The sequence below is a fragment of the Leptodactylus fuscus genome, chromosome 1 (genome assembly GCF_031893055.1).
Source record: "Leptodactylus fuscus isolate aLepFus1 chromosome 1, aLepFus1.hap2, whole genome shotgun sequence".
In the NCBI taxonomy this organism is placed as follows: domain Eukaryota; kingdom Metazoa; phylum Chordata; class Amphibia; order Anura; family Leptodactylidae; genus Leptodactylus; species Leptodactylus fuscus.
In genome coordinates this window covers 155,435,078-155,456,489 of record NC_134265.1, presented here as the reverse complement: position 1 = coordinate 155,456,489, position 21,412 = coordinate 155,435,078, and the positions used below count along the sequence as shown (strand labels likewise).

Below are 21,412 nucleotides of genomic sequence, written 5' to 3'. Positions count from 1 at the left end.
GTGTCATTTTGCTTATGTCACAAGTGTCTAATACAACAAGCAGCATTACAGAACTACCTAGTAAATTCTACATTGCTTCAGTCTGCTAGAAACAGAGCAAATGCATTTTGGCTATGTCCCATTCAAAAAGTAAGACTGTTTGAATTCCTTTTAAATGGCAAGAATAGAAATGCAGCTGAGGGGCTAAATATAAGTCAATGGGGTATAATTTATAATGGAGAAGAAAAAAACAAAAAAAACACCACACTGAAATGAGTATGACTTATTAGAGTACAGTGATGGTACACTACTTTTTCAAGATGAGGTGAATGAACTTACAGTAACAGACTAGGAGAAAATATATACATGTACATGGTGGAACAGCGTAGAGGTCACATAATGATATCAGTGTGCCGCTAGTGCCTCCATGTACCCATTCATTTTCTTCATTGAGCCCATTCCACAAAACAGACAGAAATAGGACAGGGATCCTTTTTTTTTTCCAGACTCATCAACCATTCTACTATGTACCGTAATTATGAATCATTGGAGAAATTTCTTCCATGCAAGTCTGCCATAATTGTCTTTTGTTGACACCATAAGCACTCTTCTCTAAACTATCAGGAAAATATTCACTATAAAATTCTAATTTCATGCGATGTCAGCGAAACGGGCTACCAGCTGTATGACCATTCTGTGTCTATGAAGTATTAAACGTACAAGTTTTAGAATTATGGGAAAATTGTCGTTGAAGCGTTGCCTGTGACACATTGATTAAAGTGTCACATGGCTCACTGTGGGTTGTACACAACAGAAATAAAAAAAAAAAAAAAAAAAAAAAAAAAAACACTTTTACAGCATACCTGTCACATTTAGATGCATTCCAACCTTCAGGCCGCATGTCTCAGAGCGGGACAAGGGACCAGCTGAGCAGACTGACCTGTTCAAAGAAGTTACCCAGATTCCAAAAATTATCTGCAAATATATCCACATTAGTGCAAAATACTCACTGTTCCCTTGTGCACCCTTCGCTTGGGTTTAATTTACTTGCTGCTCCTTGTATCACTGTTATTTAAATGCAGTGAATATGTGGACAAACTATATTTCCAATGATTCACCTGTTTGCTCTCACTTTCTGTGTACCCCTCCCTTCTGAGTGTTTACAAGTTCACTGCCCTCATCCTGAAAGCAGATAACCATCAATCAGGGATTGGAACTGCCCGCAAGACTCCCAAGTGGACAGAACAGATTTAAATGAACAAAATACTAGTTGTGCTGAATGGGGGAGATCTATGAAGACTGGCGATTGAAATTGCCGCTTTTCATTTCTCCTGCCCTGGCGGACAAGGTACTCCTCATAAAACAGATGTACCATCTGCACGGACTGGGTGCCTGCATAGATTTCAGGCATTAATTACGCTGGTAAGTGATCATGAGGCTTAGTTCACACTGAGTTTTTTGGTCAGGACTTTGAGGCCGTATCCGCCTCAAAACGGCTCCCGGAGCTTTTTCCGGGAGCCGTTTCTTCCGACTCCCGGAAAAAAAGAAGCGAAGTACTCATTCTTCAGGCCGAGTCGCCTAGCAATTTGGCCTGAAGACACACCCTCTTCCGGACCAGGCCCATTCATTGAGCCTAATCTGGAGGAGGGCGAGCGGCTGGATGCTGGTGCACCGGCTTTGAGTTCCGCGACACGCTTTATGGATCGGAACCTGAGGCGAAGGCCGCCTCAGGTTCCGATCCAAAAATATCAGTGTGAACTAAGCCTAAGAGTAAGTTCACACAGGCTTTTTTGGTCAGGATTTTGAAGCCGTATCTGCCTCAAAATCCTGACCAAAAAGATGGCTCCCATTACAATCAATGGGAGCAGTTTGTTCCAGCTCCCAGAAAAAAGAATGGACATGCTCATTCTTCAGGTCAATTCATGAGGCCTGAAGACACTCCCTCCTCCTGACTAGGCCCATTCATTGGGCCTAATCCAGAGCGGAGTGCGCCACTGGATGCCAGTGCAGTGCACCGGCATTCAGTCGCGGCTACCCATATTTTGGTCCGGAACCTGAGGCGGCCTCCGCCTCAGGATCCGGACCAAAAACGCCATCTGAACTTACCAGGAAGTGAAGCATAAAAATACCAACTGTGTTCATTTTCGTCACAAGTACCATTTAAAAAGTCACAAACCACCAGTTTATGCCACAAAAGTGGCATAAATTGTTACTAAATGTGTCCTAATCTTCTCACACCAAACTATATACTTCAATCTGCTTGGCTCCTCTTGCTGTATAACATACGTTACACAAAATTAACTGTGCAATCAATGGAATAGGTCCCCTTTAACTATAGGCATACCAAAAACATATTCCTAAATTACTAACCACAGTATACCTTATATTGTACACCAACCCTACCATGTATTCCAAATAAAACCGTATAGTTACATAATCCATACTACCTACTACGATTTCATTAAAAAAAAAAATTGAATATTATACAATTGTTGAAACTAATGAATATCTGAAGAATTTGTTTGGAGTTTTGTCTCATGGACATTGAAGTCTATTTTGTGTTCCGTTCCTCTCTTGTACATTTCTAAAATGTGCATACTGTTCTTCTATTACTATGGACACACAGGGCAGTAGACAACTCATAACCTGTGTAGTCTAATCTTAAGATGCCCATACATATTAACATCAAACAAACCCACCAAAATTAACTTGTCTGACCAACCAACTAACCTCTGAGCCTGTGGGAGGTTGTACACTTTTCCAGTGGAAGGCCACAATTGTTTTAGCAGCTGTGCAAAGGTATAAGAGAAGCTTAGAGGTCTTCTTAACAAGGTTTCAGAGTGTGAGTGTGTGTGTGTGTGTGTGTGTGTGTGTGTGTGTGTGTGTGTGTGTGTGTGTGTGTGTGTGTGTGTGTGTGTGTGTGTGTGTGTGTGTGTGTGTGTGTGTGTGTGTGTGTGTGTGTGTGTGTGTGTGTGTGTGGTGGGGGGTAGATTAAGCAAGTAAATGATAGGATCCCAGCTGCCAACAATCTCATATCCTGAGTGTTATTGACAAAACCTCATTTGCTTGATGACTAGAATGGGGTAGCAAATCCTCATGTGGTTGTAACCGTGGTAGAAACCTTGAAAAGCTGAACCTCAGTTTTCTGCTAAAAGCTCCAAGTCAAAAATACAGATTGGATTTTCCTGACATGTATTATTGTCCATGTGAACAAACATATTATAAACTAATTTGTGCTCAACCAAGGTTTGTATTTTTTTTCTAAATAAATTCGTGTTCACATTTGTCTTTGAGGATTGGACAGACTATAATCTCATTACCCAGACTGCCTATATTATAAATCAATGAAGTCTGTCAAGTACTTAAGACAACATTCATAAGATAGAATTTCACAGCAGGGCTTTTCTCTCCACACATTTTAAGCAAAATCTGTGGTGGTGAACCTAGCCTTAGAAGCATATAGCAGAGGTGAACATGCATGAATCTGTTTGATTTATCATTGTACTAAAAGGAGCTAGAAAGTTTACTACATTGTAATAGCAAGATGTCAGGTGATAAACTAAGCTCTGTTGCATCTGTACACAAACTGTGACATGTCAGTATTTGTAAAGAGTATTTCCAGGGTAAACCATTTTCCAGTTAATAACTAATAGGAGTCTCAGCTCTGTAGCCCACTAAATACTAGAAGGGTTATCAAAAAAATAAATAAAAAAATCATCAAGAGATGAGATACGGCAACCTGTGCTTTGCTAACTGCGTCATCCCATACAGTGCCCATCACTACAGCCAAAGCTTTCTATGTATGTTGTTCATGACACTGGCAGTCTGTGATAGCTGGAATCCATGTTTCATTTGTCAACCTACCATTGTTACTGTCCGTTTCTAGCATCTATTACAAAATGGACACTAACAGATTTGTCATAAATCCATCATAAATTCCACTGATTTCAATATGCCAAGGACCATAAAATAGGACCGCGCTTCACCCGTTTAAGTTACAGTAACATCATGCAATTTTATTGAGGTTCGCAACACAATGTATTTCATGACCCTTTTTGCTCAGCCAGCAGAAAGAGTTCTTGTACACTTGAAAAAGGGTCAGGAGACCCGAAATTCGTTGTGTTGTGAACCTCAATAAAATTTCATGAAGTTAATGTAACTTAAACGGGTGAAGTGCGGTCCTATTTTATGGTCCTTGGCATATTCTCTACACCATTGGTGATTGGGCACTGCAGCTTGAAACTCATCCAGGGAGGAACCCCCTGGTAAACTGTTCCAAAACCTTAATGGTAGTTGTGAATCTTCACAACCCAACCAGGTGAGAGCAATCAACATTTGGATTGTGCTTCACTGTACAAATATACTACATCATATACAGCGCAATGCTGTCAGTTTTTTTTGCTTTCACTGATTTCAATAAGATTTGATCTGTTGTCCATTTCCTTCACATCTTTTTTTTTTACATTAAAGGGGCTATATCAAAGGCTATTTCACACATACGTTTTGTATGTAAATTGCCTCAGTAGATTTTGAATAAGTCAGTTTTTATTCATATGCTAATTAGGCTTCTCTGTGCACCAGAAGTGTCTCTGTGCACTGTCTGCTCTATGTGTATGTACAGCAGAGATGAGTCAACAGCACAGCAGCCTCTGCTGTACATACACAGAGCAGACAGTGCAGCTATTTTTTGCTGCTTCTTTGAATAAAAAACAAGAATGACTACAAAAAGTAATGGACAATATCTAGGAAGTTCTTATACTTCTACCTTCTGCTTCTACCCATTCCCGGCTTTAGCTCAAAAAACTGCATCAAAATCTGAAACAAAACAAAAAAACCCCCAGAGTTTCTGCAATATGGGGCTTTAAAGGGATCCTATCAATAAAACTAAATGTTTTCTCGCTAACATGTAGGAATAGCATTAAAAAAGGATATTATTCTTCTACCTTTAGAGGTCTTCTCCATGCCGCCATTTGGTATAAATCCCAGTTTTCGTTGTTATGCAAATGAGTTCTGTCGCAACACTGGGGGCATCCCCAATGCTGTGAGAGAACTCTCCAGCGCCGCCTCCACCTTCTTCAGGAACGTCCTTTTCACGCATCTTCTTCGGCGCAGGCTTCAAACTTCTAGATGCAAAACATAATCAAAATCGCTCAACCCAAATTCGACACAGAGTAGATGCATATGTAATACGGCTGCCCGGAAACACTCCCGACTGGAAGGAGTCAATCTTCAATACAAAAATATATAAAAACCTCCAGCATGCCAAAGAAGTTGAATAAAACTTAACTTTTACTGAATCAACAATTGCTATGAGTAAGGGACAGAGTATACGGTCCCGAAACGCATAAGCTAACTGTTTGTTTTACATTTTGGATCCATTCTGTATCACTTTTTAATGTTGATTCAATAAAAGTTTAATTTTATTCAACTTATTTGGCATGCTGGAGGTTTTTATATATTTTTGTATTTCAAACTTCTAAGCCTTGGGCAAAGCTGACTGTGCTCGCCGGCCACAAGAAAATGGCCGCTTACAATACTGTCACGGGTATGCGCAGTCTGTTCGGCCCGAGACCTAGAAATTTGAACTCATTTGCATACCGACAAAAACTGGGATTTCTACGGAACGGGGGCGCAGAGAAGACATCTAAAAGGTAGGAGAAGAATAGCCTTTCTCAGGGTGCCTTCACACAGAGTTACGCTCCGTGCATTTTGTCCATTTTACACGTGTAAAATGCAGTAAGCCATTGAGTTCAATGCTTTGTTTTGTTTTTTTTTAACGCGTGTATTTTTGCTTGCGCAAAAATACGCGCGTTAAAAAAAAAAAAACAAAGCATTGAACTCAATGGCTTACTACATTTTACACGTGTATTTTTACACATGTAAAATGGACAAACTGCACAGAGCATAACTCCGTGTGAAGGCACCCTTAAAGAGGACCTTTCATGGTTTGAGGCACAGGCAGTTTTATATACTGAATTCAGCGCACTGTCTGCTTTCCCAATCTGTGCCCCGGGGTAAAGAGCTATCGGTCCCGGTACCGTAGCTCTTTACAGTCAGAAGGGCGTTCCTGACAGTCTGTCAAGAACGTCCTTCTGCACAGCAGCGCCTATCGCTCTGTACAGTGTGAGCGGGGAGGAACGCCCCCTCCCCTCCTGATAATACCGTCTATGGACAAGCTGTGTGAGCAGAAGGAGGGAGCGCCCTTCTGACTGGAAAGAGCTACGGTATCGGGACCGAAAGCTCTTTACTCGGGGCACAGATCGGGAAAGCCGACAGTGTGCTGAATTCAGCGCACTGTCGGCTTTCCAGCAGTATATAGAACTGCCGGTACTATTCCGTTATCGGGCCAGCAGCAGCGCATTTCAGCACCAGCTTTCGGGACAGCAGTTCAGTTCAGCAGCGGGAATTACAATGACATCCGAGGACTGCTGGCCCGATGCTTGTGCCCAGTAGCCAGTACATCAATGACCCCCCCTCCATCTCCTCCTCCTTCCAGTGCTGCCCCCCAGCTCTCCTTACATCTACCCCGTACCCTCTCCCCGCCACATGACTAAGCCGATGCTGGCCCGATGATAGAGGCCGTGCTTGTGTGTAGTAGGCAGTACATCGATCGATGCCCTCATCCTCCTCTTCCTTCCAGTGCTGCCCCCCAGCTCTTCTTACATCTGCCCCGTACCCTCTCCCTGTAATAGGCCTCACCGTAAATCTTGAGCAATGAATGCTACTAGATAGCCGCCGGACGCTGCAGAAAGTTTGTCCCTCCGGCTCGCTGTAGCTCACCGTTCCTATAGTCGGCGTGTTTCTTGTCAGGGCCTGGATTGAGCCCCGGTGTCTTTCCTTTCGGTCTCGGTACTAGCGCTGAGGTGAGGCCTAGTCGTGTGGCGGGGAGAGGGTACGGGGAAGATGTAAGGAGAGCTGGGGGGCAGCACTGGCAGGAGGAGAAGGATGGGGGAGGGGGGTCATCGATGTACTGGTTACTGGGCACAAGCATCGGGCCAGCAGTCCTCGGATGTCATTGTAATTCCCGCTGCTGAACTGCTGTCCCGAAAGCTGCTGCTGAACTGCGCTGCTGCTGGCCCGATAACGGAATAGTACCGAACTGCCTGTGCCCCGAACCATGAAAGGTCCTCTTAAAGTCTATTCCGATGTGTTAGTCAGAAAAAAAAAAAAATTGAGTTTTAATGATAGGATCCCTTTAAAAGATTTTAGATGTCTAACTAGATATTGATTCTAACTGAAATAAACCAACATGGGTAACATTGGAAGTACTGCTAGTTAAAGGCTATGACTGATAAGGTTGATAAGATTGTATGGCATATACGGTACTGTTGGGTTTGGGCATTTTATCTATGCCTAGACCCAGTTTAGGTGAGATGGAAATGGCAAGTATTTTAGTCAAAATGGTATAAAGTTTATCAATTGCCAAAGTGGTTGTAATACTTAGACTCACAGCTCAGTCACGTGATGTCACCACTGGAGCAGCAGGGCTCATAGAAGCCAGTGGCTGGCTGCTGGAACTACATTACACAGTGTAAGGCAGGCAAACCTATAATGTCACCCCCACACACAGATAAATGTAGAATCAGACTCTACCACAGAGAAGCAACACTTTAGTACAATAACTGGGTGTATTCACATTTACTAGAAATTTTTTCCTCTCAAGCAGAATGTGGTTAACAGAGAATCAATAGATCTCAGGAATCTTAAGCGCTGCCAAAGGCATGAAAATAAGAGTCCATCCCAGACAAGTGTAAGGGTCATAAAAGGACACAAAGTAAATGATAATCACATGATATATATACACATGTATACCGCACAGGGGTCTAAACATCACACAGGGAATGGATGGAGCAGGCAATGCAAGCCATTTACTAAGTGATCGTGGCAAGTCACAGGTGACTACTAGTAGTGTCTGGATTATTGCTTCTGCTATGGATATATACTAATACTTTATTTAATACCACTAGATAGAACAGCTATGAGCCAAGTCTGGCAGATAGTGGGTGAGCACTGAGCAGTCCCTAACCAGCTTCCACCCCGGCCAGTCCATGTGTCACCTGCTGCCATCATCCTCCACAGGTGCCGGGGGCACACAGCTCATATCCCGCCTCTCCAGCTGCCTGTGCCGGGGTAACTCCTCCATTACAGGAATTATCAGGTAAGAGTCCTAGCACATAGTACACCCCTGTATATAGACTGGTCACTACTCACCTCAGAAGCTACTAGTCCTCAGCAAGTACAGACACACTCCTATTATGGAAAGCTCCTCAGTGTGACAAGAAATCCAGTCAGCGAGGTAAAAAGTTATACGAAGCCGAGTAGTAAGTGCCGCATCCTCCTCAGCACACAGCGTGCACCTCTCCCCTGTTATCTGTCTTTGTAACATGAGACACGCACCGCACATGCGCACTGGAGACTCAAACAAGACTCCCTCCTGGCCGGACCTTCACAGGCTGTGTGGGGGAGACTATGGGAGGGTCAGCCTGGACAGTGCAAACTGAGCACTGAGGTATGTCTAGTCTAACGTAAGGAGCCCTGCTCTGAGGTGAATCTGGTCACACACTGAAAAAGGAGGACGTGACAAGACAGTAAAACTTAACCTCTATTTAAGATTATTATTATTATTAGGGAACCCAAAATGAATAAGCCTAAAATAAGACAATAATGACTAGTGCCATTACACAGTCATAATATTCTTTGGTCCTAGTCACTAATAAGAGCTTTATTGGCATCCAAGTATAAAATGGTGAATAGAGAGACACCGAGCACACTTATAGTGTAGATGGTCTATTATAAATATATAGATGAATTATCTGGTGTTTATGAAAAGAACTCAGGACCTGGTGGCCTCTCACCTGATCGGGTTGTGACTCCGTTTTCAGCAATATTAGGCTTCGTCAGAGTGAGAGTGGCAGCACGTCTCTATAACACTGGTCAAAAACCAGGAGGATGCACCAATGGAAGAACAAAAGGACGGCGCTCTCAGGTCCAAAGGAATTTATTCAAAAAGAAGATTGCACAACGCAAAAACAGTTGCCGCGTTTCGGGTCGGAACCCTTTATCAAGTGCGTAACTAGTTAAAAACAATAAATATAGTATATGTATAAAAAACATGAATATACAAAGACATAATTTAAAAAACAGATTAGCTTGTCAAAGAAAAAAACAACAGACCACGACGTTATTAGGCAAGAAAATCATTTACCTATAAACCCAGAACCTATAGACAAATCCAAGGTATATTATATGAATTCTGAATTAAACTCAGGTGATATATTACACATCATTAGTCATAGACAAACTATTATATATTGATCATATTATTCATACTCGAGATAACTATAGATCCTTAACATCCCATATGTTCAGTGACTATTATTATATTTCATTAGAACAAGATTCCAGCAATAATATTGTCTTACCTTCACTAATCGAGCTTCACTCAAGCTAGGAAGAAATAAACTCTATCCGGAGCGCTACTCGGCCTATTTAACCGTACCGCTCCATGTGCCACTTCCGGGTTAAATTCACACTTCCGGAGGAAAAAGATGCGGTCCAAGCTGGAACGCATGCTCATTAGCTAGATGTTACGAGCCTCTGTGCAAATTTTTTCGGCAGAATATTCTATCACCACAAGCGCACGGGCACTCCGCCCGCACCAGAGAAACCAACAGTACGGGCTAAGAAAAAACGGTGGTACGACCTATAATTATCAAGAGTCGTATAGCTAAGTATGCAAATGTGAATAAAAAATAAAATAAAAGGAAGTCATGCGGTTCAACCTGGAACACATGAACTTCTGCGCATGCGTAAAAGGACAATCTGCTATACGAGTCATCTAAAAGAATTCATAGTGATGATATTTGCCTAGGACGTAACATAAAAGTTTAGAAAATGATTCTAGAATTAGAAAACATAAAAATCTATATGATTACATTCCTAAAAATATATATATAAAAATATAGCCCACCATGTTCATGATATACTCGATATTGGTACATTAAATTTCTATCTGACTATTATACAAATTAAAAATGAAAAATAAATTGAATAATTTAAATAGTTTAAAACATGCATTTCAACCAATTATATAGGCCCTTCCCTAAAAATACACCTTTTAGTTAACAGTATACATTTAGAATGACCAAAAGGATTATACAAGGTAACTCATCTGTTTACATCCTCAGTTGCGATATTTAGGCCCGCTGGATGTAATGTATTAAATTTAAACATCCAGAACATCTCTTTTTTATTTAGCTTACTCAGTCTATCACTATTACCCGGGGGTATATTGATCATATTATTCATACTCAAGATAACTATAGATCCTTAACATCCCATATGTTCAGTGACTGAACATATGGGATGTTAAGGATCTATAGTTATCTCGAGTATGAATAATATGATCAATATATAATAGTTTGTCTATGACTAATGATGTGTAATACATCACCTGAGTTTAATTCAGAATTCATATAATATACCTTGGATTTGTTTATAGGTTCTGGGTTTATAGGTAAATGATTTTCTTGCCTAATAACGTCGTGGTCTGTTGTTTTTTTCTTTGACAAGCTAATCTGTTTTTTAAATTATGTCTTTGTATATTCATGTTTTTTATACATATACTATATTTATTGTTTTTAACTAGTTACGCACTTGATAAAGGGTTCCGACCCGAAACGCGGCAACTGTTTTTGCGTTGTGCAATCTTCTTTTTGAATAAATTCCTTTGGACCTGAGAGCGCCGTCCTTTTGTTCTTCCATAAGTATAAAATGGTGGCAGTGATGTAGGACAATTATAATACACTAAATGCCCAAATACACATGCAGAAAATGTATATCAGATAAATAGTTCACACACAATTGATGTTTGGTATGGGCAAAAAACATATATAACCAATGTCTGCAGATAGTACATTAATGTATATACAGGACGTATAGATAGATAATACTAAGGGTAAGTTCACACAGGGTTTTTTGGTCAAGATTTTGAGGCCGTATCTTCCTCAAAATCCTGACCAAAAAGACTCAGGTCTTTTTTCTGGGAGTCGTTTCTTCTGGCTCCCAGAAAAAAGAAGCGAGGGGCTCATTCTTCAGGCCGATTCACCTCGCGATTTGACCTGAAGACACTCCCAACTAGGCCCATTCATTGGGCGTAATCTGGAGTGGAGTGCGCGACTGGATGCCGGCGCAGTGCAATGGCATTCAGTCGCAGCTTCAATATGAAGCGCACGTATATGCTGATCCATGGGCTCTGTTTTGAAGCGCCGTGCTCGGACACGTGTATACGTGTCTAAATGAGCAGCATGCTTACGTCGTGTGAAGGGGCCCTTATTTGGTTTTTGGAGCACAGACTTAGATGGTTTGGTTTTTGGATGCCATGACACTTTTGCAGAGACCCTAAAATTGCCCTTACAAAATGGGGTCACTTCTTGGGGAATTCCAGTTTACTGGCACCTCCAGGGCTCTGCAAAAACAACATGGCGCCCAAAAAATCCCTCTAACTCTGCACCCCAAAAGCTAAAAAGTGCGCCTTCCCTTCTGAGCCCTGCTGTGTGCACTAAATGAACGACTTATTGGAAAAAAAAAAAGTAATTTTTCATTTTTACGTCCCAATGTTAATAAAATCTGTGAAACAGCTGTGAGGTCAAAATGCTCACTCTACCCCTAGATAAATTCTATGAGGGTTGTAGTTTCCAAAATGGGGTCATTTTAGGGGGTTTCCGCTGTATTGGTTCTCTAGGGGCTCTGCAAATTCAAAATGGCACCTGAAAAATATTGCAGCAAAATCCACCCTCCAAAAGCCAAATGGCGCTATTTCTATTCCAAGCCCCACCATGTTCCCATACAGCAGATTATGGCCACATATGGGGTATTGCCGTGTTCAGGAGAAATTGTTTAACAAACTGTGGGGAATTTTCTTGTAAATCTGGAAAATCACTGTTACACTTGTAAGCCTTGTAACGTCCAAAATAAATTAAAAGACAATCAAAAGATGAAGCCAATATAAAGCAGAGATATGGTAGATAATATTTATTCATGTATTTGGATGGTATGACTATCTGCCTGAAAAGCAGAGAATTTCACATTTTGAAAATTGCAATTTTTTCCAAATTTCCATCAAATTTCCTATTTTTTTAAATAAATAAATACAAAAACATTGATTAGTATTTACCCCTAACATGAAGTATAATGTGTTACGAGAAAACAATCCCAAAATCACATGTGTAAGTTAAAGCGTCTCAAAGTTATTGCCATTTAAAGTGACACGTGTCAGTTTTGAAAAAAGAGGCCTGGTCCTTAACGCTCTTTTGGGCTGTGTCTCTAAGGGGTTAAGATAAACCAAAGGATTCAGTAACACCTTTGATGGTGTAAATGTGCCTGTAAATATAAGTCACAGATCCTTAGAATACCATGAAGGTAAATCAACCTTCCCTATATAGTAGTTTTTCTGACAAAATACGCTGACTGCATCAGCTGTGCTAGCCCTCACAAGTAGCAATTTCAGTGCATAAGAATAAGCTGTACTATCTACATGTATTGCGGCGTTCACAGTAGCGCTGCTGTCCACCCTTTGTGTTTCCGCCTAAATCCTCGGAAAAACTGTATAGTTTAAAAAACCATCCATTTCAATGCGTTTTTAAAGCAAACCACCAATGTCCGTATGCAGCAAAAGATATGCCATAATTAAAGGCTATTCAGGCACCGTAAAAGTTATATTAAACTACACACACACACACACACACCCCGTTTTAAAATAAAACCCTAAAACAGAAAAAGCCTGTCCGACCATCAGAGGGGTTGACCCTAAAATACTTAGAATACTTAGAAAAAAGGCACAGTAGACATTCAGGTTGCAGAGCGTTAAGCTTCATGGACTTAAAGGGGCTCTATCAGCAAAATCATGCTCATAGAGCCCCACATATGCGTGAATAGCCTTTAAAAAGGCTATTCAGGCACCGTAAATGTTATATTAAACTACCCCCCCCCCCGTTTTCAAACAAAACCCTAAAACAGAAAAAAAATGGCCTGAGCACACGCGCAGTAGCATGCTGCTTCTACTACGGCTACTGCGCATGCGCCCAGGCCATTTTTTTTAAGCAATGTCAGTTCGCGAGCGCCGGAGGAGGACGGGACCCGAGGACACCGCAGGAAGAGGAGGCGTGGATGGAGAAGACGGCGGACCCTGAATGCCCGCCCAGCGTGCACGTTCGGTAAGTTTATTACATTCTGTTTTAGGGTTTTATTTTAAAACGGGGGGTAGTTTAATATAACATTTACGGTGTCAGAATAGCCTTTTTAAAGGCTATTCACGCATATGTGGGGTTCTATCAGCATGTTTTTGCTGATAGATCCCCTTTAAGTCCATGAAGCTTAACGCTCTGCAACCTGAATGTCTATTGTGCCTTTTTTCTAAGTATTTTATGGTCAACCCTCTGATGGTCAGACAGGCTTTTTCTACACCCTGAAAAGTATATTTCATACACATTGTCTCTATGAAATTCCCACATGTGTTTGGAAAGTGGGCGATCCTCCTGTCCTATATGATCTCCTCCATGACCTATATGATCCATCACTTGATGTCTAAATTTGCGTATTGTCTTGCCGGCATAATTTTGTGGACAAGGACACTTGGCCATGTATACCAAAACTGTATACCGACGGTTGATAAATTTGCGGTTATAATAGGCCTTACTCTGCTGATTATAAATTGACAGGCTCTGCAATAACCACATTTAATGTGGAGTCTATCATTGGCTATATATTTTTTTAAATAAGCCTATTGCAGCATCCCGTGGTGAGCTGCTATTTTTTGTGTTTGTCCTTTATACCTGCAGGTTGTCTTGGTATGTCCCATCTTATATGTTCTGTGTTAAATGTAAATTGTTTTGCAACTTTCTCTGTAATTTTCCCCCTCTGCAGTTCAAATTTGTGCCTTGGTTCAGTCCTGGCCAATTACAGGCCACTGGGTGGGGTTGTAAAGAGACTCTAGTCTCCTGTGGCAGTTACAAAATCTCAGTCTAGTGTCTGCAGTCTAGTGTAGTGTGAGCAGCCATCCTACACAAGTCATACTGTTCTGTGCAGAGGGAGAACTCAGACAGGAGTCCATCAGACACCAGTTCAGTCCCTAGGAGGATTTCTTCTTGTCCCAGGTTCATTCAGAGATAGCCCCTGAGACAGGGAGATAATTTGTTGCGTCTCTGAGAGACATCTGCCATCTGTGCCAGTAGGATCAACAGAGGACCCTGACAGTAGTAACTCGTCCGGGCTTAGTTTCCAGGTACCCAGGTCCCTATCAGGGCCCTTTGCCCCTATCTACTGATGCTGGGAGTGGTACGAGAGGAGGAGTAATGGAAGTGTATTTCTGCCGAATCTGTGTTATCCCTGGCAAATAAGGCCTGGTCCTTAAGGTACTTTCAGGCTGTGTCACCAAAAGGTTAAGGATACCATTCCATACCTGGAAAGCAGGACGCACTTGTTTTAATGTTTTAAAATCCTCCTTTTTCAGTCAACTATACGCATATACTTTAAAGGGGCTCTATCAGCAAAATTATGCTGATAGAACCCCACATATGAGTGAATAGCCATTAAAAAGGCTATTCAGGCACCGCTAAAGTTACATTAAACTACTCCCCCCCCCCCGTTTTAAAATAAAACCCTAAAAAATAATATGTTAATCTTATCTATTGTGCACGGTGGGTGGGCATTCAGGGTCCGACGTCATCTTCAGCCACGTCTCTTCTTCCAGCGATGTCCTCAGGTCCCATCTTCCTCCAGCGCTTGAGAACTGCCATTGATAAAAAATGGCACGGGTGCATGCGCAGTAGCATGCTGCTACTACTACTACTGCTGCTACTGCGCATGCACCCACACCATTTTTTATCAATGGCAGTTCGCGAGCATAAAACACTCACCAGCCTGACAGGTTTCCGTCTTCTTTGTTGACACAAAGAGGGCACAACGTATTGAGCACTAAAATTACATATTTCTTTAAAATTTCAATTGTCACTTTGCATGTTCATTTTGGGAAGCACTGAAAATGATAATAGCATTTGAAAAATTCCTTGTAGGGTGTAGTTTCTAAAACAGGGTAATATTTTGGGGGTAAATTATTTATTTGATCTCAAAACCTTTGCAAATGTCCGCCAATGCAGTTTAAATGTTGAAATCAGGCCTTAGAGCCCCTTCACATGGCATAAGCGCTCGGCTCATTCCGAGCCGTACACGCGATCGCTTCTAAACACTTCCCATTCACTTCAATGGGAGCACGCGTAAAGCCGGCTTTACGAGCGCTCCCATTGAAGTGAATGGGAGATGAGTATGACATGGGAGATGAGTATGACATAAAGGGCACTGAAGTAGCAGATATTTGAGAAATGTGCGTAGTCCACTGAACATTTCTTTTTGGAAACAGTATCTTGGGTAAAAATGCTCATTATACCCCTTGATGAATTCTGTGAGAGGGTAGTTTTCAAAATGGGGTCACTTTTGGTTTTTTTTCATTATACTGGTCTGAAAATGAGACATTACTTTTAAAAACTATTCCAGCAAAATCTGCCCTCCAAAAGCCAAATAGCACTCTTTCCATTGTGAAAACTACCAATACAACATTTTATGACCACATAAAGGGTATTGTCGTGTTCACAAGAAATTGTTTTACAAACTGTGGGGAGCTTTTTCTCTTTTAACACCTTGTGAAAATGAAAAATTTGTGGCTAAATTGATGATTTATTGGGAAAAAAAAAAAAATTTTCATTTACAGGTCCTAATGTTAATAAAATCTGTGAACCAATTGTGGGGTCAAAGTTCTCACTACACCCCTTGATAAATTCTGTGAGGGGTGTAGTTTCCAAAATGAAGTCACTTTTTTGAGGTTTCCATTATACTGGTACTTTAGGGGATCTGCAAATGAGACATGACTCCTAAAAACTATTCCAGCAAAATCTGCTTTTCAAACGCCCAGTGGCGCTCCTTCTCTTTGGTTGGCTGCCATCTGTCCATACAGCAGGTTGAATATTTCCATGCTCGGAAGAAACTGCATAACAAATTGTGGGGTGCATTTTCTATCTTAACCCTGTGTGTATGTGTAAGTTTTAGGGCTAAATGAGTGTATTATTGAAACAATAGTATAAGTCTAAATTTCACCTCCATATTATTTTAATTGCTTAAAATTAAATTAAACGCATAAAGGGTTAACAAAGTTCCCAAATGCTGTTTTGAGTTATTTGAGGGGTGCAGTTTTGAAAATGTGGTGATTTATATGGATTTTCTAATATATACTGAAGTGGTACCTAACAAATGGGTTTGGAAACTTTTCTTGGAATTTGGAAATTCGCAGCTAGACTTCTAAGTCTTCTAACATCCAAAATAAATTGAAGGGAAATTAAAAGATGTTGCCAATATAAAGCAGTGATATGGTAGATAATATTAACATATTTTGGTGGTATGACTATCTGCGTGAAAAGCAGAGCATTTCACATTTCCCCATGAAAAACCAAAGTGGCCCCCGCAACCTCTATTATGCCCCACAGTGGCTCCCCAACCTCTATTATGCCCCATAGTAGCCCACCCATGAACTATTATTATACTCTGGGGTCTATTCAGACCAGGGAGTATAATAAAGAATCAGGGGAGCTGAAGAAACATAAAAAACACTGTTACTAACTCATCTCTCCTGGATCCGGTGTTACCCCTAGCACAGGCTTTGGGCCTTTATGATAATGTCCCAGATGTCACATGGACCGTCCACGTGACATCTCAGACATTACCATAAAGGCCCGAAGCTTGCTAGGATTAACATTGGATCCAGGAGAGGTTAGTAACAATGGTTTTTATGTTTCTTCTCCTCCCCTGAGTCTTCAATTATTATACTCCGGGGTCTGAAAAGATCCCCGAGTATAATAGCAGCTTCTGCTCCACTCTTTGGCGTCCTATAGCAGAAGGGGAAGTGGGGGACGGCCATGAGCACAACTGGGGATAGGTAGAGAAATAGGCCACTACCTGCTGGGGATACTCCAGCAGGTAGTGGCCTATTAATAAAAACAAAAAAAAGTTATCCTCACTCACCTACCTGTGATCCCTTGATGGAGCTGCCGCTGTTATTTCCACCTCCACTTCTTCACCTGCATCTCAGCGCAAGAGGCGTGCTGACATCTTATCATCACAGTCTGTGCTGAGATGCAGAGGTCTAAGCCAACACAGTACAGGGCCAGTCAGTTTTGTTTTCAGAGCAGCCTGTCTTCGGCTAGTTTAGAAAAAAAAATGGTAAAATTGCCACTCCTCCAAAAGTACCGCCTGAGGCGGCCGCCTCACCTCGCCTCATTAGCAGTGCACACCTGGTCCGACTCAACTGATTCAGCCACAATGGGTTCTAGCTGTGGCAGAGACACCGTGAAGGCGCTAAGTGACTAGCGGGTTTCCCTTATTACTAGCTATGTGGTATCCTGAAAAATGTATCTGCGAGTAATAAGATAAAACAAGTAATTAGTTACTGAACCAAAAAGCAATGGCGGCTACAGCACTGACCCATGTGGCAGCACCCTTAGATAGAATGTACAAAGTGGTTGGTAGATGAATGTGTGTTTCAATGGTTGTAGAATTCAGTTTAGCTGAGGAAATAAGTTACTGTGAATGACTTATACTAGATTCCCGTTTGCTTTGGAATTTCATAGATCACTTTTAGTTTGTTTTTTCATTAGCTAATAAATATATGTATATAAGCTTACATGCGGAATAGCTGAGAACCCATAGTAAACTAGCCTGCCTCTTGTATTGCCTATGTAATTGAAAATAACCAATATAAATAGTGCATCTTTCCTTATTTAAGTGCTTTATTGCTTAGCTCATGTTAACTTCGTGCATCATCCAGTAATATTGTCATCATTTTTATTTTGTCATCCATCACTGTTAGCAAAAGTTTGCTTTGCTTAGATCAGACCATATAGTTTTAATGCATTGCCATAAAGCAAACTGCAAAGCTGTGATGAATGAAAGTACCTGTTAATGTCTAATATAAATTAACTATGAAACTCCAAAGTGCAACAATGCTTCTAGGAGCATAATAAACACATCAGGAAAATGACACCGCCATACAGGTGGCACTGTATTATTCATCTTCTGGAGCCGTGCTTGCATTTTTATTAGGAATTAATAATTAACCACGTCATGTGCTTGTCAGGTCGTTTCCTGATCTGCTCACATAGCAATTTATGAATGTACAGTTTCCCTAGCGACAACAGAAAATTCAATTACTTGCTAGAAAGCTGTAAAATGGATTTTATTTTGGAATGTAAAAGTATCTCTATAAAGAGCTGACATCCTCCCATGTTTATCGTCAATGTAAAGGCCTAACGCCATTTATAGGGAAAGGTTAGATCGTGCTGCAGATATCTTGCTTGCTGGAACCTGTATGTGTACAATAAGTAGTCACAGGTATGTAATTGACTGTAATAAAAATATAGACATTGACACTTAAATTCAGCACATTTACAGCTAAAAACTGCAATACGGCAACCAGGTCCCTGGGCCCTGGAAAGCAGTGGTTACAGCCCCCTTATAGCCACTGTAGTTATAATGCATTTCTATAAAGGAAAGTGTCGCCAAGAAATTGCTGATTGTTTATATCGTGTTTTATATCAAATATATTTTTAAAGAATGTTTGATGTTATTTTTAATTCTCCATGTTAATATATATATATATATATATATATATATATATATATATATATATATATATTTTTTTTTTTTTAAAAAAAAGTCCTAAAAATCTTGCAATTCCAACTGTTGCCACTAAGCCAAAAATAATTTGTGACTTCATGTCTCCTGGGAGATGGACCATGAGGCATAGGCATAAAGGTCTGTAGCAGACCCTTTTGACTTCTATGGGAGAGTTTTTTAGGCTGACATCTGAACAGATCACAGAGTATATGTGTAGAGAAGGGGAGTAGATAAGCTGTGAAATCTTTTGTGATGGATTCTTATCTACATAGACATGATAGCTGTGATCACTAATGTACTATACTGGAGTACTGCAGTGAAGGGGCTGCAAACACTACTACATAAAACAGTAAATGTCATCATATTATAAGGCTTAATGGCCAGAGTTAGAACTTTAAGGATTTTTCAGAATTTTTTGAAATATAGATAACATTAAAGGGGATCTATCAGCAAAATCATGCTGATAGAGCCCCACATATGCGTGCATAGCCTTTAAAAAGGCTATTCAGGCACTGTAAAAGTTAAATTAAATTACCCCCCCCCCCCCCCCCGTTTTAAAATAATAACTTAAAAAAGAATGTTATCTACTTACGGAACGTGCACCCTGGGCGGGCATTCAGGGTGCGCCGTCTTCTTCTTCTCCGCCTCTTCTTCCTCCGATGTCTTCGGGTCCCGTCCTCCTCCGGCGCTTGCTCGCGGACACTGATAAAAAAAAATAGCCCGGGTGCATGCGCAGTAGCACGCGGCTTCTACTACGGCTACTGCGCATGCGCCCGGGCTATTTTTTTTTTATCAGTGTCCGCGAGCGAGCGCCAGAGGAGGACGGAACCGGAGGACGTCAGATGAAGAAGAGGCGTGGAAGAAGATGAAGACACACCCTGAATGCCCGCCCAGCGTGCACGTTCCGTAAGTAGAGAACATTCTTTTTTAAGTTATTATTTTAAAACGGGGGGGGTAGTTTAATTTAACATTTACGGTGCCTGAATAGCCTTTTTAAAGGCTATGCACGCATATGTGAGGCTCTATCAGCATGATTTTGCTGATAGAGCCCCTTTAATTTTTTGAAAACCTCATCAAAAAATTCTTTTTGGCAATGTCCCCACATAGCGGGCCACAGCAAAAAAGCACTGTGGGAAAAACGTGCTGGAAATGCATTGTGGTGTTTCCCGTTGCACTTTTCACAGAATGTCTGCAGAAGTTTCCGCTGCGGACTTTCTGCTTTCGTTATACCTATAGGGAAACTGCTGGCAAGTCTGTAAGTAAAATTGACATGCTGTGATTTCCAATACCGCGATGGGTTTTGAAATTGCAGCGTGTCCTCTGTGCTGACTGTGGCCCTATTTACTTACTGACCCCTGCTGCAGGAGCAGAGATCAGTAAGTAAGGCTGGGATCACCAAGCGGTTTGGTTCAGACAAAATAGGTCCGAACTGAAACTGCTATTATCATACTCTGAGGTCTCTGCAGACCCCTGAGTGTTACAATCAGAGGGCCATGGGAGGTAAGTGAACATAATACACAGTGTTCTTTAACTGTCTTGATGCTGCTCTGTACTATCTCCGTCCTTCTTCAATTACCTTACATGAGCAAGACCAGCGTTGTGATGCATAATGATGCTGGTGTAAGCCATGTCTTTGATGTAATTGAAAAGGGCTGAAGACTGAACAGGGAGTGCTGCCGGAGCCCAGGAGAGGTAAGTAACGTGTTTTTTAATATTTGTACCTCTCCTTGGCCTCCAATCATTATTCTCAGGGGTCTTTTCAGACCCCTGAGTATAATAGTTTTGGGGTCATGAACCCCCAAAATTTTGAGTTAATTATCTCAATTAGAGAAGAGTGAATCAAAGCTGACGAAATGGAATTCAATACGAATTTCAGGAAGTATTCGATTCGCATCGAATCTGGATTTCCTCACACTTTGTGATAACAAATCACACAGCTCCAATTGGGGGATTTAACCCCTTGGATATTGCGGTCAAAAATGACTGCAGCATCCAAGGGGGTTCCACCATGCTACATGTCCCCCTCGACACCCCCTGCAGCGAGATCAGGGATGCCAACAGGGCTGGCGTCAGCACCCAACATACCCGGGCAAGTGCCACCATAATAGTGGTCAAGGAAAGCCTGGTTCCCCGACCGCTATACATACTGCTAATATAGAGGGGCCTAGCAATCGCCGGGCCCCTTTTCATTAGATACCAGGTCTGGGCAGGTGAATAAAAATAAGGTCCTAGGCTCAGCATCTACTCCAGAGCTTTTCTAGCCGGTGACTGAGGTCCTGCTCCCCAGACCTCACTGCTGGGGCCTGTGATTGGGCCTCAGCGTTCACGTGGAGCACATCGGCATAATGATGTATTGCTGAGGCCCAATCACAGGCCCCAACAGTGACGTCTGGGGAGCAGGACCTCAGACTCCAGCCTGAACAGCTGGCCAAAAGGCAGAAGGGGAGCGAGAATACACAGGAGAGGTGAGGCAAGGTGAGTAAAAGTGTTTGTCATTTTTAATCACTTCCCCGGGGCCTCTTATTGTTATACTCTGGGTTCTGAGGAGACGGGGGGTGTTAGAGGACAGTGCAAGGTGATACATATGGATGACACCCACAAAGCAGGGTGCGCACACAGTTTCTGTTTGCGCACCATGCTTCCACCGTGGTTTGTAGGAAGTCTTTCCCGACAGCGCTGTACTATTAGGGCGGATGTCGGGAAGGGGTTAACGCGA

General features: G+C 41.7%; 1 protein-coding gene across 1 annotated transcript in view; it reads right to left on the bottom strand.

Moving 5' to 3' along the window:
• Positions 1-8,349, bottom strand: part of KANK1 (KN motif and ankyrin repeat domains 1) — a 151,858-nt gene extending 143,509 nt beyond the window's left edge. Inside the window, exon 1 of the mRNA XM_075278819.1 lies at positions 8,191-8,349. The gene's annotated coding sequence lies outside the window, so the exon portion shown is untranslated. The remainder of the gene's footprint in view (positions 1-8,190) is intronic.
• Between the last annotated feature and the right edge of the window lie 13,063 nt (positions 8,350-21,412).